This window comes from Tachyglossus aculeatus, chromosome 2 (genome assembly GCF_015852505.1).
Source record: "Tachyglossus aculeatus isolate mTacAcu1 chromosome 2, mTacAcu1.pri, whole genome shotgun sequence".
NCBI classification, from domain to species: Eukaryota; Metazoa; Chordata; class Mammalia; order Monotremata; family Tachyglossidae; genus Tachyglossus; species Tachyglossus aculeatus.
Window position 1 is genome coordinate 63,012,772 of NC_052067.1, and position 18,589 is coordinate 63,031,360.

General features: G+C 42.0%; 1 protein-coding gene and 1 long non-coding RNA gene across 2 annotated transcripts in view; one reads left to right on the forward strand and one right to left on the reverse strand.

Annotated features, from left to right (window-relative positions):
- TMEM242 (transmembrane protein 242) overlaps nucleotides 1-2,603 on the forward strand; it is a 39,036-nt gene extending 36,433 nt beyond the window's left edge. The window contains exon 5 of the mRNA XM_038762221.1: nucleotides 2,525-2,603. The gene's annotated coding sequence lies outside the window, so the exon portion shown is untranslated. The remainder of the gene's footprint in view (nucleotides 1-2,524) is intronic.
- A 4,154-nt stretch (nucleotides 2,604-6,757) lies between these two features.
- LOC119920252 lies at nucleotides 6,758-17,031 on the reverse strand. The gene is made up of 3 exons (XR_005448017.1): nucleotides 16,951-17,031; nucleotides 7,639-7,671; nucleotides 6,758-6,872 (listed from the first exon to the last, which is right to left on the reverse strand). It is a non-coding gene; the product is annotated as an uncharacterized LOC119920252 (long non-coding RNA).
- Between the last annotated feature and the right edge of the window lie 1,558 nt (nucleotides 17,032-18,589).

Consider the following 18,589-nt stretch of genomic DNA (forward strand, 5'->3'; position numbering starts at 1 on the left):
GCCACTGTTGGGTAGGGGCCATCTCTATATGTTGCCAACTTGTACTTCCCAAGCTCTTAGTACAGTGCTCTGCACACAGTAAGCGCTCAATAAATACGATTGATTGATTGTGTACAACACATCAATAGCTGTGTGAAAATTCATTAAAATGTCTCCCCCTCGGGCGCAGTATGATTCAAAGAATTGATCAAAAACAGAAGGCTCTGGCCTCTGCTAAACCTAGAGAGCAGTCATCATTTGAATGACAACTGACAGCAGTACTCATGGAAAAATTAGCAATAACAGATGAGAAGCAGTGTGGCAAGACTGTGAGCCCGCTGTTGGGTAGGGACCGTCTCTATATGTTTCCAACTTGTACTTCCCAAGTGCTTAGTACAGTACTCTGCACACAGTAAGCGCTCAATAAATACAACTGAATGAATGAATGAATAAATACGATTGAATGAATGAATGAATGGATAGAGCACCGGCCTGTGAGTCAGAAGGACCTGGGTTCTAATCCCAGCTCCACCATTTATCTGCTGTGTGGCCACTTCTCTGTGCCTCAGTTACCTCATCTATTAATTGGGAATTAAGACTGTGAGCCCCATGTGGGACATGGACTGTGTCCAACTCGATTAGCTTGTATTTATCCAAGAGCATTAAAATAATAATAATAATGGTATTTGTTAGTGCTTACTATGTGCCAAGCACTATACTGCCAAGCACTGTACTAAGTGGTGGAGTGGATACAAACTAATCAGGTTGGACACAGTCCTTGCCCCACATGGGGCTCACAGGCTCAATCCCCATTTTACAGATGAGGTAACTGAGGCCCAGAAAAGTGAAATGACTTGCCCAAGGTCACATAGCAGACAAGTGGCGGAGCCAGGATTAGAACCCATGACCTGACTCCCAGGCCTGTGCCCTAGAGTACAGTGTTTGATACATAGTAAGCACTTAACAAATACCATAAAAAAATACCTGCTGAGCCTTGAGCTGAGTTGACCAAAGCATCCGTCACAGGAATTGGGAGATATTCAGGTTTGCTCTGAAAAGGAAATACTGCAGTAGGATGAAGATTTATCCCATACAGCATGCCATGTTTTTTGAAGTTTGTCATGATATGATATCATTTAGTCAACAAAGACAGGTCAGTTCAAGCAGTATTACGATAAAGCAGAGCGCCCAAGGACACACTGTGATGGTCCCCATTCCAGTAATCACCAAGTGGAATGGTCCCTGGATCCTCTCTCTTCCCACCCTTGCTTCCTCACAGCTTAGTTGGCACGAAGCAAAAAGGGTTGGCAGACTGAGGAACATCCTTTCCCTATGATTGATCACTGTTCGTTTTCCAGAAAAATAGAAGTGCAAGTAGCAAGAGCAAGAAATAACTCTCCCAATATTGCCACATTCCACAAGTGCATGCTGTCCCACCATTTTGGAAACTCAGGATCTCGGCTCCCCAGAGACTACTGGTGTGGTCTTGGTTGACAGTGAAACTCCCAACAGCTAATTTGCCACCCCTAAAAGTCGAAAGCATTTTTTCTAATGGTATTTGTTAAACACTTACTATGTGCCAGACACTGTACTAAGTACTGGGAAGATGCAAGATAATCAGGTTTGACAGTCCACATCCCATATGGGACCCAAACTCTGAATCTCCATTTTAAAGATGAGGTAACTGAGGCACAGAGAAGTGAAATGACATGCCCAAGGTCACAAAGCAGGTATGTGGCAGCCAGCATTAGAACCCAGGTCCTTCTGACTCCCAGGCCCACGCTCTAACCACTAGATCACGCTGCTTCTCAGTGCTTTCTTTTTTTTTTTTCCTGGTGGTGGTAATGTGGAACCGGGTACCTTCAAGCACTATTCTCTCCCTGCGCCACCTTTGTGGGTACCAGCAGGAGCACTGAGAAGCATCGGAGCTCCTGATTGCTGTTTCCAGGTTACTTCTGGTCAGCAATAACCACATAAAGCCCCAGAAACTGGCCACCATTTGAACCAAGCCTGCTACCCACAAGTAATGTTGGTTGGAGGGGTATAATGAAGGGAATCTAGGTGTCCTCCATTTTGGGAGAGCCGTGGGTGCACCCTTCATACAATGTAGAGCCATTGGGTACCACCCAGCGATCAAGCTGGAGTTTCCTGTATTAGTTGTTCTGCATAGGGTTCTGGGTATACTGTAATTCATCAACATCTGTTGCCACTGCACATTTGAATAGAAGAGACAATAATTAGCTCTTATGGTGGGAATAAATGGGAGGTGGTCAAAATAGGTGCTGTTTGTCATCCTGAATCTGAAGGGAATTTGTTTTGTGTGTGTGTGTTAATGTACATCTTATCCTTTGGAAGAGGATCTTTCTTGTAAGAGGACCAAAATTTTACCCTGACTTTTTGTTTGTATTCAGGTACTACTCTTCACTTTTTATCTTGAGTACTATTATTTTATCTCTTCAGTGAAAGATTCCATATTCAGTGGTTTGGGATATTTTCCTTTCATTTTCACTTGTGACGGCTAAGGTTCATTTTCTTCTTCCTCCAGATAAAAGACTTTCAGCATAAAATGCAATCAATATTTCCAACAATTCCCAAGAACCCTGGGCCTTCTGTTGAGTGGGAAGAAGTGTTGAAATCCAAATGAAGGAGCATGAAGATATTCCAGAGTGATTGTTACAAAAGAAGTGGATGTCCAAACAATTATGTTGTATAAAAGAAAAGGAAACAAGATTGATTTCTAGCCCAGAAAGTAGCAAAGCAGTGGCTGGACTCGCAGGACACATGGCTGTCAGTGTACTCATCAGACAGTATAAAAACTGAAAAACAATGGGTATTTACTTTAGCCTAGAGTTGAATGAAAAAATGAAGGTTTTCAAGGTTGGGAGGATTGATTTATGGCAAGATCTCAAGCCAAAAATCAGCTTCCATCTATGGAGTATAGCAATGTGAGAATTTATATTTCTGTAAACTTTCAAAACTCCTCCTTGAAGATAATGTTTATAATAAACAATATTTTTGAGGAAATCTATGCCACATATTTGATTTGCCAACCACCTTGGCAGTTCTAGAATGTACATTGAAAAAATAATTTGACATAATGGAATTGTTCTACCTGTGATAATGGCTCAGTCTGTCAAACTGAACGAACCACAGATCCTACCTATAGTGAACAATTAATTTAGTTGGATCAGTCTGGCACATCGAGAAATAGCTGAGCCTCATGTACTCAGAATTTTGGTGAAGCATAGTTCAGTTCACTGGGCACCCAAATCCTAAAGTCTGTCATTATTAACCTAAGCTCACTGTGGGACAGAGAACATGTCTACCAACTCTGTTGTATTGTACTGTCCCAAGTGTTTAGTATAGTGATCTGCACAGTAAGCACTTAATAAATAGGATTGATTGACTGAGAAGACAAAAGGCATGCAACAGTTTAAAAAGAAATGAGAAAAAGTTATCTTTTCCCCCAAGTGATATGGGTATAAAATGAACGTTTAACACACTGATTTGGTGTATGATGCTTGAACACCGTCTAAAAATGTCTATATTTGCCTCACTCATAGCAAATATGGCCTGATGTCATCTTTACTGACCTAACATTTTTACATCAGAAAGCCACAAGGATATCGAGTTAACGTTTGAGGTTCAGTACAGTACTGTCACCAAATCCTATCAGTTCTACCTTCACAACGTTGCTAAAATCCACTCTTAAACAATTTACCGTTTAAGTATTGGGCTAATTGCATAGGCTTTTTGAGCCATTGAGTGTATTTAAGTGATTTTGGATGGCAAAGTGGGGAGACTAGCAGTGAATTTGGGAAGGCCGCCTGGAGGAAGTGTGAGTGCAGAAGAGCTCAAGGTGGGGAGAGCAGTAGTCTGAAGTGAAGGAACCGGGGGGAGACGAAAGTGCAGTATAGTGCATAGCATAGTTTAAGGGAAAGAGAGAGTGATCTGGGGTGTGAGTCACCCCCTCTAGTGAGCTGTACAATAAGGTGATGAAGAACAGTGCCTAATTGTAGTCCTTAGTTATTGAAGAAAGAAAGGTTTTTAAAAAGAGCAAGGTAACTAATATGTAAATGCTCACAGTGAAACAGTTTCTGGCTGAATGTTTAATTGTGAGGATTCTTTATAATTTCTTAGGCTCCAATTAGTCAACTATCAGGCCTAATAAAGTACATTTGAAATTTATCCTTTATAATGAAACCTTTTAGGTCTAATAAAAAATGAAAAATTAAATGTCAAGTGCATAATACAGCATTTTGCTCTGAAATGCCAGGTTCAAATTGCTGTATTAATTATAAACCTGTTTAATCAGGGTCTTGGTTATGAAATCTAGCATTTTAAAAAATATACAGTGCATGTATGGTTGGAATCCACTTTTTATCATTGTCCAAATGGAGAACACAATGGATAAAAGATTTCTAGCCTTTACTATAGAGCAGGGAAAATGAATACCTGATCTGCATCCTTAGTCTGATTCCAAGTCCAATGGAAAGAAAAAGAGATTCTCTAGAAAAAGTATTTAGCCTTCTTGCTGACCTCCCTGCCTCCTGTTTTTTCCCTTTGCCACTCTAGACTTTGCTCTGTGGCCAGGATCATTTTTCTACCAAAGCTTTCAACCCATGGTTCCCCACTCCTCAAGAACTTCCAGTGGTTTCCTATTCACCTCTGCATCAAACAGAAACTCCTTACCATAGGTTTTAAAGCATCCAATCACCTTACCCCCTCTTACCTGACCTCCCTGATTTCCTACTACAACCTATACTGCATATTTGGCTCCTCTAATGCCAACCTACTCACTGTACTTCTAGCTTGTCTGTCTCGCTGCCGATCTCTCACCCAAGCCCTTTCTCTGGCCTGAACCGGCCTCTCGCTTCGTATCCGACAGTCACTCTAACTACCTTCAATACATTATTAAAAGCATATCTCCTTTCCTGGTGAAGTCCTTTCCTGATGGAAAGTGAGGTCTTTCCTGATGAAGTCCTCATTTCCTCTTCTCCCACTCCCTTCTGCATCATCCTTGCACTTGAATTTGCACCCTTTTTCATCCCTTTCCCAACCTCATAGCACTTACAGACATATCTGTAATTTATTTGATATTAATGTCTACCTTCCCCTCCAGACCATAAGCTCGCTGTGGGCAGGAAATGTGTCTACCAACTCAGTTATATTGTACTCTCCCAAGCACCTAGTACAGAGCTCTGCACACAATAAGCCCTCAATAAATATGATTGTCTGAAAAAGAATCTGTAACCACCTAGAAAATTTGTAACCACCTAGAAAACAAAAATCTAGATTCAAGTCCTTTTGCTTGCCAAGGTTCTTTAAAATGAGTTTCATAGTGCACTAAAAAGAGACTTCTTCTGGGGACGGAATGGAGGGGGGAAATAATGAATAATTCTGCGTTTAAAGCACACACCGTTCTTTAGATCTTTTGTTCCTTGGGGCAAAGGCATGGATTTTTCCAAACTCTTTGCATGATGTGAGGTGCTGTGGGGAAGTTTACAAGCAGTGGTCTCAAATATTTGTCACTGATAGACAGTCCCAGAAAAATCACTGTGGGATGGTTTAGGGGGCAGTTATGAAAAAAATGATTGGAAAAAATTTAATGACTGTCACTGTGCTTAATGGATTTTACAGAAACACCACAAAATTTTAAATAGCACTTGAAAAAGGGCCCCATCACTATATTTGATTCCACATGGCAAGTTTGGCCTGAATTGGCCTAAATTTTTATAGACTGTCCTGAAAAATTTTAGAAATACAAGTTTCCCTCACTAATGGCAGTTTTTCCAACTGCAGTTTGAGCTTTCACTTTTAATATTCTAAACACCATTTTTCCTGCCACAAGTTATTGCCTGTGGACCCACTATTGCCCCTGATACCACTTTTCAAGCCAACTGTACCCTCACCCACACTCCCAGACACTGCCCGCAGTGGGCTTGGGACTTTGGTATATCATCTCTTTATTTGAATTTATTATAAAGAATGTAAATGTGAAAAAGTCACATGTTAAATTCCCTGTAACTACTGATAGAGTAACGGCAAAAGGCACAATATAATGAGAGCAAGTTACACACCACTGACCTCAAAACAACAAACTTCAAATAGTTACTATAACATTTAGCAGTAAAGTTACTTTGAAATTGCCTTCAACCTGAACAACATTATAAAAGTTCTTTTAAGGTCAGTATGGATTTACCCATGTAATGGCCACCCATTGTATATGCAACCCGGAGATGAATCATGCAGTACTTGTTGGCGTATATTAGGAGTTGTAAGTACCCTTAGAATTATATCCAATCACTGCCAGTAAATCCAGTCTCTTCCCACCCCTGAATTACTATATGCAGCAGCATCAGAGGCTGTTGACCTTCCTAGACTAAGCCCCACTTTTCCTCATCTGCCATGCCCTTCTGCGGTCGCCCTGATTTCTTGCTCCCTTTGCTCTCCCCGTCCCACCCAGCCCTACAGCATTTATGTATATACCTGTGATTTTATTTATTTGTATTGATTTCTGTCTCCCGCCCCTCTAGATTCTGAACTCATTGTAGGTAGGGAATGTCATAGTTTATTGTTGTATTGTACTTTCCCAAACACTTAGTACAGTGCTCTGAACAGAGTAAGCACTTAATAAATATGATTGAGTGAATGAATGGGTAAAGAGAGAGGAAAGTGCATTCCAAGAGAGGGGGAGAGAAGGTTGGAGTGGGCAGAAGGGATGAAATAGGTGGGGTGGGGAAGAACAGAGGGCAAAGGTGGGTGTCAGCACCTTGTGTCAGGGCCTGGAGTCACTGGGAACCTCGAGGGTTGAGGGCAGTTACTGCCACCCTCCAGAGTCCCTGCAGAAGAAACGGTGGGCACCAGGTGGACCACAGTGGGAAGAAGATGACCTGGACAACGATGAGAAAAAGGTAAGTGGAAAAAATTATTATTATTATTATGGTATTTTTTAAGCGCTTACTATGTGCCAGGTGCCGTATTAAGTGCTGGAGTCATTAGCAAATTGGGTTGGACACAGCTCTTGTCCCACACAGGGCTCACAGTTTTAATCCCCATTTTACAGATGAGGTAACTGAGGCACAGAGAAGTGAAGTGACTTATCCAAGGTCACAAAGCAGATAAGTAGTGGAGTCGGGATTAGAACCCATGACCTTTTCTGGCTCCCTGCTGTTGGGGCAAAGTGGGGCCAGAGCCCTAATGTCAGGCTATTAGGAGGGGCCCAGTTGAGATCCAGTTACATGCCCCTTTTACCTTCCCCCAGCCAGGGACAGAGACCATGTTTAATTCCCAACTTTCCCAGTGGTTACTACAGTTCGCTGCACACAGCACTTAATAAATTATATTGCTACTACCCCCTCATCAATAATGGTGGCCCAGGACTCACTGATTTAAGAAAAGTTCTGGATGAAGGACTAGGGAGACAGGAGAGGGGCGCCAGTGAGTCATATTTATTGATCACTTACTGTGTGCTGAGCATTGTACTAAGCACTTGAGAAGATACAATATAATAATAAACAGACACATCCCCTGCCCACAATGAGCAAGGCCAAGTTGAAAGTACAGGGAGAGTCAAGAAAATGTCTAAGAAAAGGGGAGGCAAAGAAGACAAAGGGATGGGACGGCTTTGGAGGGCTTTTCTGTGTAATTTGTACTTACCTGAAGGGCTGAACGGCTAGGTTGGGGCCACTTCTGGGAAAAAAAAACAAATTGGGTATGTCAATAGGAAATCTTATCCCATGATACAGCCACTTGTGCAAGGAACATAACCCAGCTGAATTGGAAGGTTGCATATAAAAATTATCAAGGCCCTGCTGAGAGGTCACCTCCTCCAAGAGGCCTTCCCAGACTGAGCCCCTTCCTTCCTCTCCCCCTCGTCCCCCTCTCCATCCCCCCATCTTACCTCCTTCCCTTCCCCACAGCACCTGTATATATATATATATATGTTTGTACATATTTATTACTCTATTTATTTATTTATTTTACTTGTACATATCTATTCTATTTATTTTATTTTGTTAGTATGTTTGGTTTTGTTCTCTGTCTCCCCCTTTTAGATTGTGAGCCCACTGTTGGGTAGGGACTGTCTCTATACGTTGCCAATTTGTACTTCCCAAGCGCTTAGTACAGTGCTCTGCACATAGTAAGCGCTCAGTAAATACGATTGATTGATTGATATAAAAATTATCTTCCCTCATTACATTCCTGTTATGCCCAATACAGGCTAAAATACTATTTAAAAATTATCTCCCAAATCTTGAAATTAACCCATAGTGACCAAAGCCGAGGGTTCCCTGCCTCTTTTGTCCCATTAGCCTTTGAGGTTGCCAGCCTTGGGTCTGCTTAGGAACTCAGCCCTGCATAAGCCTGAATAATGATAATATTAATAATAATGGTATTTGTTGAGCTGTTAATATGTGCTAGACCCTGTACCAAGCGTTGAGGTGGATACAAGAAGATGGGGGCAGTCCCTGTCCCAGATGGGGCTCCCAGTCTCAATCCCCATTTTACAGATGAGGTAACAGGCATAGAGAAGCAAAGGAAGACTCAGCAAGTTTTCTCAAGCCTCAGAGTAGTTCTAGAATGTATGAAACAATATCCTGACACAGAGACAATGTAGATAAAATGGGTAAGCTAATCTTGCATTCGTTCATTCATTCAATCATATCTGTTGAGTGCTTACTGTGTGCAAAGCACTGTACTAAGTGCTTGGGAGAGTGCAATGTAACAATAAACAGACACATTCCCTGGCCACAGCAAGCTTACAGTCCACAGTATTGCATTGTTACAAGGGAGTCTCATTTATTTAAATGGTAGGATTTTAACATCCAGCATGCTCAGTACATGTTCTCTCCAATTCTCCCAGCGTTTGGCAATTCATGATCCATACAACCAGACTGCTGGGAGACTTTAACCTCACACTCCACTTCCACTTTCTCTGCTCTTACAGAAGAAAAAGGAAAGCTCACAGAGTAGTGGTCATGTACCAATTTTCAACAGAAATAATATGACCAGCCTATTCTCCGCCAGGAGTAAAAACAATGGTCCCATAAATACCAAGTGAGACACTAGCTTAAGAGAAAGAGACTGGATACAGGCACTCCAAAATATGCTTTAAAATAAAAATCAGCCTAGGATTAATCCTCTATAGTCACCTGTGCACAGTACTGAATTTTTCATCAGGAAATGAAACCAGAAAACAGGTGATCGTCTTTCACAAACACCACTCTCCCAAGACCTTGAGGCTAATCTGAAGAACTGACATTTTTTGCACTGTGGCATTTCTGCAGGTCCTTTACTTCAGACTCAATCTTCAAGACTTAATTTTCTGAAACAGCAGACTGAACAAACTGGACACAGCCAAATACTCAAAGCATCTACCTAATTGACACTAACTATGAAAGTTTTCAAGGCTAAGGCTATAGTACAAGCAAAGATGTTGAAGTCTGATGATGTTAAGAGTGAATTCCCTAAGAATGTCCCTGGACAGGTAGAGCTGACTTTTTACATTTTGGAAAAGCAATATGGACAGCTACAATTCTTTCCAGGCTTACAGCTGCAAATGAAGTTAGACCGAAAGAAAAAGAATGAAAAACAACAATGAATAATATAGTATGCCTGAATTGGAGTTTTTCCAACTATCAGAAATAAAATGATGGGAGACTCATCTGTTTATTCTTTGTATACTGGAGGCAAACTGTTAAACTGGCTAATTCATTCATTCAATCGTATTTATTGAGCACTTACTGTGTGCAGAACACTGTACTAAGCACTTGGGAAGTACAAGTTGGCAACATATAGAGACGGTCCCTACCCAACAGCGGGCTTACAGTCTGGAAGGGATATATGTTTGACAGATAATGTTATTCTGTATGTGGAGCCTCATCATATATTGGGTTTGAAATGTTCCTAGTCCACAGAAAAGAGAAAATGATGTAAAATTCCAGGTTTGTCCTCCTCACTGTCTTTATCTTGGACAGAGTTTGACAAACAAAATCACATTTCTCTCCTGGAGCATAAAGAGTTTTAATCGCCTTCTTAACCAGGATGACATTTTTCACTGACCTAAATAAGGAACAGATCTGACACTATCTCTCCATAAGCAATCCATTTCATGGAGTTTGAGCAGTGAAAATTCTAAAAAGGGCACGTTATCACCTTACTATATGTAAGTCAACATACAGGTGGCTTTAGTGGGAAAAGTGCCTTCTTTAGTTGGGGTTGTTTCTAATTTAAATTGTGGCTGCCCCAAAAGGGATGTTGTGAAATGCAATAAAGTAGGAAAGAAAACGTTTCCATGACTCAACATTTATTCAAGAAACACATGGAATACTGTTAATTTCAGGGTAGAGAGAGAAAAAGGAGTGCAAACAATTTTGAAAGGAAAAATGACCGTGAAAAAAATTCCTTAGTGCAGCCTGACCCTCAAACTAAAGCATACTGTAATAAAAGGAACTGTCAAGATATTGGGTGTGGCCAAGAGAAGTCTCCAAGATTGGTGAAATGACCAAAGTTTACCAAGAGCAAAATATCTTCTGCCCAAGAAGCACTTTTTGGGACCCCAAGATACGGAGAGGAATGAGGCTGTCAGAAACCTGCCTTGTTTTTGTGTTATTTTTTTACCGTATTTCATTCATCCATTCATTGTCTTATTTATTGAGTGCTTACTATGTGCAAAACGCTGTACTAAGAACTCAGGAGGGTAAACTATAACAATAAACAGACACATTTCCTACTCACAACAAGCTTATGTGCCAGGCACTGTACTAAGCACTAGGGTAGATACAAGCTAATCAAGTTGGACATAGTCCCTGTCCCACATGAGGCTCAGTCTTAATCCCCATTTTATAGATAAGGTAACTGTGGCACAGAGAAATGAAGGACTTATCCAAGGTCACACATCAGACAAATGACAGAGTCGGGATTAGAACCATGTCCTTCTGACTCCCTTCATCACTTCACTTTCTTCACTACGCCATGCTGCTTCTTATTTCAAAAAACAAACCAAGTTAAGGAACATGTATAACAGGTGAGATCCAAGGCTAACAGACCGCCTTGAAACCAAGACCTTCTTCACAACATTAAACATCATTAATGAAGCATGAAGACTGTACTGGCCTTATCACAGACAACAGTCTTCCTGACTTGGGTTTCTACTTTCTATCTATCTGTGCATCATTGGACAGTGAAACCGCCTTCGTAGAAAAACTGCATGAAAACATACATTTCTGTGGTGTGAATGAAGATCTTCAGATATGTACAGTGTAGGATTTTCCAGGTACAGCCTGAATATTATCTCAAATGTCTTTAGGATTTTCATAGCCCTGGGCTGACTGCAAAACAGTTCACAATCACCTGCATGTCTTCATGCATTTGTCCCCCTAGCTATTAATCAATCAATGGTACTTATTGAGTGCTTACTTTGTGCAGATTACTGTACTAAGTGCTTGGGAGAGTACAGTATAACAGAGTTGGTAGACATGTTCCCTACCCACAGGAAGCTTGCAGTCTAGAGCTATCACAAAAACAATGACTTTCTCCAGGACTTCTGATAATGTGTGTTGAGTAGGAAAAGTTTCCCAGAGTTTTTGAAATGTACCCCAATGCCAGCAACAGGGTCTCCTGTTGCTTTCTCATTCATGTCTGCATTAATCAACCAATCGATCAGTGGTATTTATTGAGTGATTACTGTGTTAAGAGCACTATACTGAGTGCTTGGGAGTAAGGTACAACATGTTTCCTGCTCACAAAATGCTTACAGTCTAAAGGACTGTATCATATGGGATTGGACCTAATAGCCAAACTTGCTTCCCTTCATTAGTGCTGGGGAATTGGTCAGAGAAGGCTCCCACAACTCTGAGAAGCAGTGTGGCCTAGTGGAAAGAGCACAGGCCTTGGAGTCAGAGGACTAGTTTTAATCCAGGCTCTTCTATTTGTCTGTTGTGTGACCTTGGGCAAGTTGCTTAACTTCTCTGTACCTCAGTTTCCTCACCTGTAAATTGAGGATTTAATAACCGTGGGACAGGGAGGGTGTCCAACCTAATTAACTTGTACCTACCCCAGTGCTTAGAACAATGTTTGACACTTAGTATGTGCTTAACAAATACCACTAAAAACAAAAACAAAAGAACTGTGACCTGACTGACCACACATTTGGGAATTTGGACTCAGTCCTTGCCACCCATAAAAATGAGGGATGGTTACTTCCGTCTGATTGCTCACCGTTCTCAAAGATTATGGGGATATCGTCAAGATTCAGGGGCATGTTCTCAATGCTCCCTGTGTTGGGCATCTCTACCTGGAGATAATAATAATAATAATAATAGTAATAATGGTATTTGGTAAGTGCTTACTATATGCCATGCACTGTACTAAGCGCTGGAGTGGGCACAAGCAAATTGGATTGGACATAGTCCCTGTCCCACATTCACATTCTCAATCCCCATTTTACAGATGAGGTAATTGAGGCACAGAGTAGTCAAGTTACTTGCCCAAGGTCACACAGCAGACAAGTGGTGGAGTCAGAATTAGAACCCACGGCCTTCTGATTACCAGACCCATGCTTTATTCACTACACCATGCTGCTTCTCAGCAGATATCACCTGCTGTCAAATACAGGTGTCTCACTATTTTTGTGGCTCTGACTGCAATGGTGACTTTCTAAAAACACTGAACTGAAAGTATGGTTGTTCGCATCCTAGTCGATTTTCCATGCTTTGTGAAGTAAAAGACATGTTTGAAAATTCATTTCTCCTTCCAAGGAGAGGAAACAAAGAATAAAAACAAAACTAAATGTAAGGGGACAATGGCGAATTGAAATCATTGACATCAATTTCACTACTGCGGCAGAACCAAATCGTCTATATTTATTGCACACCTGTGTATGAAGCACTATAAGAAACAGAGCAGAAGTAAAATACCTGATCCCTGCCCTCAAAGAGTTTACAGCCAAATGGAAGCTAAAATCATCTCCTCTAAGTCTTTTTTTAATGGTATTTGTTCATTCATTCATTTGTATTTGAGTGCTTATTGTGTGCACAGCACTGTACTAAGTGCTTGGTAGAGTACAATACAACAATAAACAGGCACATTCTCTGGCTACAACGAGCTTACAGTCTAGCACTTACTAAGAGCTGGGGTAGCTACAAGCTAATAAAGTCCCAAATGAGGCTATTGGTCTTTAACTCCATTTTACAGATGAGGGGACTGAGGCGCAGAGAAGTGAAGGGACTTGCCTATGGTCACAAAGTAGACAACTGGTGGAACCGGAATCAGAACTCGGTTCCTGTGACTCCCAGCCCTGTGCTCATTCCACTAGGTCATGCTGCTTCTCAAAGTGTGTTTAGCCCTCTTCTTACATCTTTAATGACTTCCTCTAACCAAAATAGCATTTCAACAATTATGGGTGGGGAAAGGAAGACAGAACCCAAAACGGTGTTTTTCCAGTTCCGTGGGAAGCTTTTCAACATAGGAATTTTTAAATCATATCCTTTGACATTTAGCAGCCTTGGCTTCATTCAACCAATCATACCACTTCTCGAGAAATTCTGAACCGATGACATCAGATTCAAAAGGAGGAATTAATGAATGAATGATCTCTTCTCTCACCTTTCCTGTTTATTAAGAGCATCTACTACATTTCTCTCAGTTGTAGTCAGCAAGGACTAACTCTTTATCTGAGGAGGATCAGAAACTACAGCTATTACCATATGGCAATAATACAGGGGATTACCAGTTCAATGCTATCCATCACAACTGCTGCCCACCTTTTGTCTTGAGAAGTTACCACTCTGGCCAATTTCACTCAAGGGGCCTTTGGGGAATTTTCAATATTATCTGTGGTGACATGGAGCTAGAAAGACCGCCCCTGCCGCCGCTCCCCAGGAAGACATCTTAATAATGATGGTATTTATTAAGCGCTTACTATATACCAGACCCTGTACTAAACCCTGGGGTGGATACAAGTGGATAGAGTTGGGCACAGTCTCTGTCCCAAATAGGGCTCACAGTCTTGATCCCCATTTTACAGATGAGGAAACTGCGGCCTAGAAAAGTGAAGTGACTTACCCAAGGCCACACAGCAAACAAGTGGCGGAGCTGGTATTAGAACCCATGACTTTCTGACTCCCGGGCCCGTGCTCTACCCACTATGCCAGGCTGCTTCTCTTGCCAGGACAAGGCAGACAGACAGATGATTAAACCGTGTCTCAAATGTTTTGGATTTGCCTGACTTTGGCTGGTCCCTGAACCCTCACGTCTTTCTCTGCCAAAGGGGTTTCCCTCCTAGAGGGATCATGGGATACAACCCAAAAACATTTGGTGTCATCAATCTCCTGCAAAATCTAAAATTAAGCCTCATGAGTGGGTTCAAATGACTGAATAATAATAATAATAATAATAATAATACTTGTGCTTACTATGTGCCCAGCACTGTTCTAGGTGTTGGGGTAGATACAAGTTGACCAGTTTGGACACAGTCCCTGTCCCACCTAGGGTTCACATCCTCAATCCCCACTTACAAATGAGGTAACTGAGGCCCAGAAAAGTGAAGTGACTTACCCAAGGTCACACAACAGATGTGGCAGAGCTGGGACTAGAACCCAGGTCCTTCTGACTCCCAGGCCCATGCTCTGTCCACCAAGCCATGCTGCGGAAGCCCTATGTGCTCAGTCTGCCAAAGTACCAGAAGTGATTCACCTTCCGTAATTTTTTCTTACAAACAATTGTTATAGACCTTGAGGGAAATATGGTGTAAAGCGTATGGACTCTCTGACCAGGAGATAAATTCACCTTTTTTAAAGCACACTATTAAACAACATTTATGTATGGCTACATGGATGCATACATTCTCGCAACCCAGGGCCTTCCCTCTAGACCATATGCTCCTCGTGGGCACGGAACATTTTTACCAACTCTGTTATATTATACTCTCCCAAGTGCTTATAAGTGCTCAATAAATACCAGTTGATGGATCAATTGATTGAAAATACTTACCCTGTGATAACTCTTTAGCCCCCTCCAGTTGAGGAAGCTGGGTCACAGAAGAGGTAGGTGGCTTGTCCAGGGTCACCTAAAAGTTGATGATGGGGGCCTGACTAATACTACTACTACTACTACTAATAATAATAATAGCATTTGTTAAGCACTTATTATGTGCAAAGGTCTGTTCTAAGCGCTGGGGGGATACCAGGTGATCAGGTTGTCCCACATTGGGCTCACAGTCTTAATACCCATTTTAAAGATGAGGTAAATGAGGCACAGGAAAGTTAAGTGACTTGCCCAAGGTCACACAGCAGACATGTGATGGAGCCAGGATTAGAACCCACGACCTCTGACTCCAAAGCCCGGGCTCTTTCCACTGAGCTATGCTGCTTCTCTATAAGGGACACTTCCTCCCAGAATTACCTAATATCTTTCCCAGAACCTCTTGTACCATGCTGTGTTTCGATAGACATGGACCTACTAAAATGTTGCGCTTACTATAAACTCATTACATGAAAAAATAATCCCCTCTAGACTGTAAGCTTGTTGCAGGCAGGGAATGTATCTAACAACTGTGTTATACTGTCATACAGTACTCATCCAAGTGATTAGTACAGTGCTCTGCAAATAGTATGCGCTCAATAAATACAATTGTTGGATCCAGAGGTGGGTTCCTTTCAGTTCCTCACTGCTTCTACTGTTTGCTTCAGGCTTCCAAAATCACTGGGCCTATGGTACTTTAGGTTCAAAGAAGAAATGAGGAGGAAAGTTCAGAGAACAGGAATGGAACCTCCCCACCCTAAAGACACAGCATTATCAAGTACCCCTTGGGCCCAGGTCCCACAGCAAGTTAGGAGCAGAACTGACACTCGGGCCTGTGGAAGCAGCCTGGCCCAGTGAAAGGGAATAGGTTTAGGAGTCAGGAGACCTGGATTCTAATTCCTGTCCTACGACTGGCCTGCTGTGTGACCCTGAGCGAGTCACTTAACTTCTCTGTAGCTCGGTTTCATCCTCTGTAAAATGGGGATTAAACACCTGTTCTACTGCCTCCCTTAGACTGTGAGCCCAGGTGGTAAAGGGACTACATTTGACCTGATTATTTTGCATCTACCCTAGCATTTAAATAAGTGCTTGGTCTGTAGTAAGTGCTATTATTGTCCCTTTGCACTGAAACTGTGAGCTGCTTCCACCCTGGAGGATAGTTTAGCCACCTTGAGCAACGACAAAGATGTGTTCTAAATGACTGGGGCTGAAATATGAAGCAGTGGTGGGGTGGGTTGGGAGGGGGAGGGAGGAAGGAAGGAAGAGAAGGAAGGAGTTAGGACCAAGTTCTTAGTGGTCCAAGTGGTTACACAAAACCCAACAAAAAGCCTGCTGGAAAGACCTGGACATTCCCCAGCCCACTACTGAGAGCTCAGTGAGGTAGGGAGGACAAAGATCTAGTCAAACCAGCATTCTAATAGGTGATCCCACCTCTGACTGAAGTTGATTCCTTGGGGAAACAGTGTAAGCCTAGTGGAAAGAGCCTGGGAGCCAGAGGACCTGGTTTCTAGCCCTGGTTCTGACACTTGCCTGCTGTGTGACCTTGGACAAGTCACTTAGCTTATCTGAGCCTCAGTTTCCTCATCTGTAAATGGGGATTCAATACCTGTTCTTCCTCCTATTTAAACTGTGAGCCACATGTGGGATAAGAACTGTGTCCGACCTGATTAATTTGTATCTACCCCAGCACTTAGAACAGGGCTTGACACAGTAAGCACTTAAGAAATACTATAAAATAAAATTCTTGAACAAGAGCGTAGCTGAACCATCACATCTATGTCTGTTTGACCTTGACCTTTGATTCTATAACCTCCAAGCAGCACAGAGTGATGGTAACACTGTTCTCCTTTTAAAGGCAGATGGCTTTGGAAAAGTCCTCTTCGTGTCATGGTTTTAGGTGGGACATCTTACAGGCTCTCTTTAAACACATCTCCAACCGCTTCTCACCTCAAGATGAAGGAACAACTTTTAAAATGAGCTGTGGTTTTAAACGTAGTGACAGATACTGAGCGCTGAATCTTCCTCTGAACCAAACCCGACAGCTGAAATGGAAAAGTGCTTATTATAAAGGAGGGCATGAGAGAACAAAATTTGCAAGCGATCACATGAATGCTCAGTAAAATCGAGGCACACACTAAACCTGGCCCGGTTTTCCTGAGAACATAATGTGCTCTAGAAAAGATTTACAGAACACAGTTTAATTCATCAAATTTGTGTCTTTGATACAAGCTTAAACATTATTTCTTGCATCTTATTTCATCACTAAATTAATTTTAGCCGGGTGCCATCACACATTCATTATCCAGCATAAAAAACCTCTGAGACGCGTTGTTTGCCTTAGGTTGTCTGTTGGGAGGCAGCTTGGTTTATTAGAACAGTTAGGGCGGGCAGGTTAATTCCACCCCTTCCTGGAGCAAGCTAAGATGCTCTAATACGTACTCAGGCTTTAAATGCTGAAATTTAAAATCGCCCTTTCAAATTCAGAATTTAGATAGAGAATTTTCTATTCCAAGGGCCATTCCGACTGAGGCTACCATATGACTTTAATGTCTGTCCCTTCAAACCTCAGAAATTACCACCTCATGATAACATCATAGATAACCTGCTACTTTTATATGTGAACCCATGACACAAGGCTATTCCAGAGGACTGGGATAGGAAAGAATACTCTTGGCATCGTTACTAAAATCAATGTGTGCTTTGGTGTTGAAGCAGGCGGAAGCGAAGTGGAAGATTACTGAAATGGTAGATATTTCAGCAAGTTTGCTTTTGAGAGAGAGAGAGAGAGAGAGAAAGAGAGAGAGAGAGAGAGAGAGAGAGAGAGAGAGAGAGAGAGAGTTTGTGTATATCCCTACTGCCTCAGAAAACATTTGTAAAATTGAAACCTTTTGGCATCTTCTTGTGCATATTTTCTGAACACAAGCTGCATCAAATCAGACAGATTAATGAGGCAGAGCAAGGTTCTGATGTTTTATTCCTTGGATTCGACACTTTTCATTCTTTTCCCCTGAGCCTCTTCCTTGTGCTTCCTCTGGGCTTTTCCCTTTGAGTTTCCTTTTCTGTGCTGTCCACATCTGACTTTTATTTCCTTCCTCCATCACAACCCTTGAATGTCATTCTCTATATTTTCTCCATCATCTCTTTGTTCCTCTGCTGTCTTCCCCAGGGGAGAGGTAAACAGGGCCTCTTGGCTTGGGAGGCACCACGGTCTCAGTGTGGTTGAGAGAGTCCCCGAGTCCCTTGCCATGGAAATTAAAGTTGATGGCAATTCTGCCAGACTGCAATATGTGAGGCAAGGACTCTGATGCTTCCTAAGAATTGCTCGGCGTCTCAAAGCCACCAAATGGTATTTGTTAAGCACTTACTATGTGTCAGGTATTGTACTAAGCACTAGGGTAGAGACCAGCTAATCAGGTTGGACACAGTCCCTGTCCCACATATGGCTCATGGTCTTAATTCCCATTCTACACATGAAGAAATTGGGGCACAGAAAAGTGAAGTGACTTACCCAAAGTCACACAGCATACAAGTGGTGAAGCTGGGTTTACAACCCGGGTCCTTCTGATGACCAGGCCCAAGCTCTATC